Source organism: Vigna umbellata, chromosome 11 (genome assembly GCF_029865625.1).
Source record: "Vigna umbellata cultivar VRB3 chromosome 11, Vumbellata_1.0, whole genome shotgun sequence".
In the NCBI taxonomy this organism is placed as follows: domain Eukaryota; kingdom Viridiplantae; phylum Streptophyta; class Magnoliopsida; order Fabales; family Fabaceae; genus Vigna; species Vigna umbellata.
Window position 1 is genome coordinate 10,992,618 of NC_142175.1, and position 5,549 is coordinate 10,998,166.

Below are 5,549 nucleotides of genomic sequence, written 5' to 3' on the forward strand. Positions count from 1 at the left end.
TCACAATCAAATATGCACCCGAAGATCAATACAAAACACAACAACAAATTTTCGTGAAATTTAAGACATGTATATTAAAATTGATATGTTATAATAAACTACGAAAAAGTTATTACTCTTCTTAAACTGTCCAACCGGACAATTCAAGATTCAATACTTGTAAATTATTATTATCATCTCCTCTATTTTCATTTGTAAAAAGTATGTTTGTTCAAAAAATTTGGAGATAGTAAATAATTTTTGTATTGAATCTCAAACGGGAAACTAAGGCTAATTCACAACAACAATATATATTCAAGCAAACAAATAATTACATATGCAACATGTAATATATTCAACCAAACAATATATCCAACCAAGAGTAAATAATGTCATTTCAATTAACTTTAGGGTTTAGATACTTGAGTTTATTTCATTTGTTTACAACATGTTTCTCAAACCTTAGTTGAATATTGTTTAAATTAACGTATCTCCCTTCCTTCCATCTAAAACCCAACAAGTCTTTTTTTTTAAATTTCTTTCTTGTTATTTCTTCTAAACTAAACTATCCAAAATTAACTCTCTCTTTTTTGTCTACTTTTCCTTATTTTTATCTACACCAAATGCGTTCAATTGGTCTCAAAATCTATCTATCTTGTTATATTTTTAGGTCTTATATTTTGTTAACTACCTTGAGTTACACTCTTTGAATCAATTCCTTGAAAAATACTCAGCCTTCAAAATCTGTTGTTGAAAGGGGACAAAGGGACACAGTGCAGTGCACTTCCATTCTCCCTTTACTTCTTTAACTAACTTCGCTTCCACTCTTTGAATCCCTATGTTCTAAAAGACTTATTCTTCTTTTCAATTTCAAAAATAAATAAAAAATAAAATACATTTTCAATCACTCTAAGTGTTAGGCTTAGAACCAATTAATCATCCCAAATTTCCAACCTTCAAAGTTTGTTGAAACTCAGCTTTTGGTTTTTTAAATAACAATCTACAATTGAACGTGCCAATCTACAATTCAACGTGCCAATCACTACTTTGTACATTTCTAAATTAACTCCGAATAGTGTGTAACACACTACTTATCCTGACAATCCAACTGTGAAACAGCCAATACACTGCCAACAACAAACAACCAATACACCGTATACCAAAATTAAAAAAATTAAAACAACCAATGCATACAATTTGTTTCTCTTTCAGCCTCCACCAATTATTATCAGCAAAAACACAATGAACCAACCTCAATGCAGACAACAAGATTGAAACAGCGTTGGAGGCAGTACTGGCGGAGGCAGCAGTGGTGGAGGAAGCACCGGCAGGGCAACGGTGAAGGAAGAAGGCGCGGCCAAGAACGAGGAAGAGCAGGAACGCGCGAGCACTGGCAAGACCGAGGCAGGCGAGACCACTGGCAGCAGTAGTGTAAGAGGTAGCACCGGCGAGGCACCAATGGCGTGACGGCGAAGGGAGGAGGCGCGACCAAGAACGACGATGAGTAGTGGCACTACCAAGATGGAGGCCGACGAGACAACTGGCAGCAAAGCGGTGGAACGACGAGCTAAGGAGTGACACTGGTGGACGAAAGCACAAACACAAATGAAGAAAAAACCGTATACGAGGAAGAAGAAGAAGCTGTTGATAACAGTTGAAACACTGTTATTTTCATGCTTAAAATTGATACTAAAAGAAACCTTTAACACTTAGAAACTAGCTTGAAATCATGCTTTTGGTCATATTTTTAGAAATAAGAGAGCTGGACAGGTTTATGCTTGATTTCAGTGTTTTTGTGCAGGTTTTAAGGTGAATTTGGTGAAAGATGTGAAGAAGGACAGAGATGGAATCAGAAAAGACATCAAAAAGTGCAAAAGGAGAAGCCGCAACTGCCGCTCAGCGGCAGTTTACCGCTGAGCGGCACTCAGGCAGTCACGTTGGATCCGCTGAGGGGTGAAAAGGCCGCTGAGGGGAGAAAAACAACTCACGCACTTACCGCTGAACGGTAGTTTACCGCTGAGCGGCACTATTTTTGGGCTTGGGCCTAATTTTCTGTAATTTTAGAATAGTATATAAGCTTTAGGACGTCTTAGGGTTTGTATCTTTGGCAGAGACGAAGCAAACACTCTCTTTTCCACCCCTTGAAGGAAGATCTTGGATGCTCAGGCTACCTCCTCCTCTTTCTAGGGTTTTATCTTTCATTATTTCATTATTGTTCATCTAGTTTCACCATGAATATGGTGAACTAAACCTTGTATTGTTGTTGGGGAATCAATGTAGTCTTGTGAAACTCTCATATATGGAATTTGAATTAATGTCTTATCTTAAGATATACGCTTTCTTTCATCTTTAGCTAGGGTTTTTCCTCTTTGCTTATTGCTTGCTTTGCTTAACTCATTCATTGCCATGATTATTGATTTTGTCGATACGGGAACGTACGGGGAAGTCTAGATCCGGGGAATTTCTCCCAATAGCATATTGGTTGCCTTTAAGCTCCTGCACTTTAAGAACTAATTACTAGGAATGCTAGGAATTGTATGAACTCGTAATTACGGATAGACCTTCTTGCAAGGTGATTTAGAGAGTGGCATTAACATTGATGATAAGAATGATGAATTCCTAATAATATATGAGAGTGGATAAGATGAAATTGATAACCCCAACAACATACTCATCCATCTAATTCATTGAAGTGTTTGTATTTTGTTTTTCTCCATTGATCAAATTCATGCATACATATTTAATTACTGTCTCTTGCATTTAAACCTACAATCAATTTGTTCTTAAGTCTTAAATAATCAACAAATCACATAGCTAAACTAGGCCATGAGTCCTTTGGGAAAACGATACTTGGTCTTACCTTGTTTTATTACTTGATACGATTCGGTCACACTTGCCGATTGTTCAACAAGTTTGTGGCGCCGTTTTTCGGTGTTCATAAATTGGTCATCAAGTTTTTGGCGCCGTTGCCGGGGACTCGTGGTTTAACTAGTTCATTTGTGTGATTATTGATTATCTTTGACTTGAATTTTGAATTTTGAATTTTGAATTTCTGTTTTTTATTTTTTCTATTTTTATTTTATTTTATTTTATTTTATTTTTCTGTTTTTATTTTATTTTATTTTATTTTTCTGTTTTTATTTTTTCTGTTTTCTGTTTTTATTTTATCTTCTTATGTCTGATCTTATATCTTCTTTTATATCTTTTTGTGCTAACCAATTTTTCTAGGGTTTTGTTTTCTTGTGTATGTAGGAAGCAATCCGAACTAGAAGCAAGAAAACTGCAGAACCTCTTCTTGAAGGTTTAGACGAGAGTAGACGGAGAAGAAGAATCCGTACATCTAGAGAACTTTTTCCTCCTCCGAAAACTCTGTTACAACCATCACCACAAGGTTCTAACCATAACACTGAAAATATGGAGAATAATAATGCCAGAAGAACTCTTGCAGACCTCAACATTTTAATAGCATAGCAAGACCAAGGGTCAATGCAGTCAACATGGAGGTTAAGCCAGCATTAATCCAACTAGTGAAGAGTAATCAATTTAATGGGTTGTCTCACGAAAGCCCATATGAGCACATCACAACTTTTAATGAAATCTGCAACACGGTGAAAATAAATGGGGTGCCGGATGAAGCAATCAAACTTAGCTTGTTTCCATTTTCACTAGGAGGCAACGCTAAGCTTTGGTTAAATTCTTTTCCAGAAGAAAGCTTTACAGAGTGCGAAGCAGTGGTGACCAAGTTCCTAAACAAATACTTTCCACAATCAAAAATAAATAAAGGAAAGCAAGAGATTTCATCATTCAGGCAAGGCATGGAAGAATCACTAGGGCATGCATGGGACAGGTATAAAAGCTTATTAAGAAAAACACACACGCATGGCTTTGATGATGTGCAAGTAGTCCTAACCTTCCTTGGAGGTCTTGGTCCACAAACCAAGATGATGCTTGACGCTTCAGCAGGAGGAAATATCAAATGGAAAACTCCAGAGGAAGCTACAGAAATCATTGAAAATATGGCTACAAGTGATAATGACCTAAATAGTGAAAGAGGAGTTTCTAGTCAGAAGGAGTTGCTACTAATGGTATCGGATGTGGTATTTTTCGAAGAGTATAGCGCAGCGGAATTAACACTCAGAGAGTGGAAAGCGTATTCGATCACAATTAAACTTAATTTGGTCCTTTTAGTAAAAATAATTTTCTTTCAGAAAATTAATCAAACAGTTGATATACGTAAAATAAAATGAGTGTAGGGAATAAGAAGATCAACACAGAATTTTTATCCTGGTTCGAATCAAAAGATTCTACGTCCAGTCGTTAATCACTATAAATAGTGATTAACCTTTTTCACTAAAAAATTGTTTAACAGATTACAAGATAATAAACAAGAATAAAATGAATAGAACCACTCTACCAACTTGAAGAGAACCGCTTCAGCAATCGACCAACGATTCACAAGCTTCTCCTTTCACAAGACCAGGCAGAGCACCTTGCTAACTTGAAGAGAGTCTGCTCCGACTATCGACACACGATACGCGAGCCTCTCCTTTCACAAGACCAAGCAAGGGAACAATGAACAAAAAGCTTTCTGAGAACGTTCCTCTGACACACAGTGTTCTAAGCTTTCTCAGTTCAAAAAACGTTACTTTCTAATTTCTCCAAAACAAAATATATCAACTGCCATGAATAATCGATTATTGTAAGTGATAATCGATTATTCAAGTCCGTTATAGGTTTTCAAAAAAGTGATAATCGATTATATGAAGTGATAATCGATTATTCAAGTATGACTTGTGATAATCGATTATTGCTTAATCATAATCGATTATTGTAGTTTAAAAATGTAAGTTTTCAAGGTTTACAAGAATTTCCTACTACATTTAATTTCTACAAATTGCTTTTAACTAATTCTAATATCTTCTACAACTAAAACTTCTTGTAGCATCATCAAAACAAATTTCTTCAAGATTTACCAATACTCCTTATTGGTAACAATCTCCCCCTTTTTGATGATGATCAAAAATTCAATTTTAAAAGCAAGTTTGGCTTACCTGCAAAACATACAAGCTAACAAACAACAACAAGGTTAGCAATACCTGTAATAATTTATACTTCTCCCCTTGTATTATTCTTCTCCCCCTTTTTGATCAGAAGCAAAAAGATCGGATGTTATAGGCTCCCCCTAAATATGATCTCCCCCTCAATTAATCAAAGGATGCATATAATCAAGAGATCATTTTATTTATGAAAATAAAGATTACATTATAAGAAGACACATAACAGACAGAATTATAACATAGATGAAATGGCAAGTAAACAACAAAACAGTCTAACATAGAACCTATATCTAAAATTCAGGACTAGGAGATCTCTCGGGAGGTTGAATGTTGAGATGATTCTCGATGTTAGATAAACGAACATCAAGATCAAGAAATTGATCAACCATGTACTCATCAACAGATCGTTGCCACTCATAAATCTCCTCAAAGTGAGTCTTTTGTGCAAGACTCATATCCTCCAATTGTTTAGATAACCTTGCAAAATGTTCTTCCATAGAAGTTGAGGAAGAG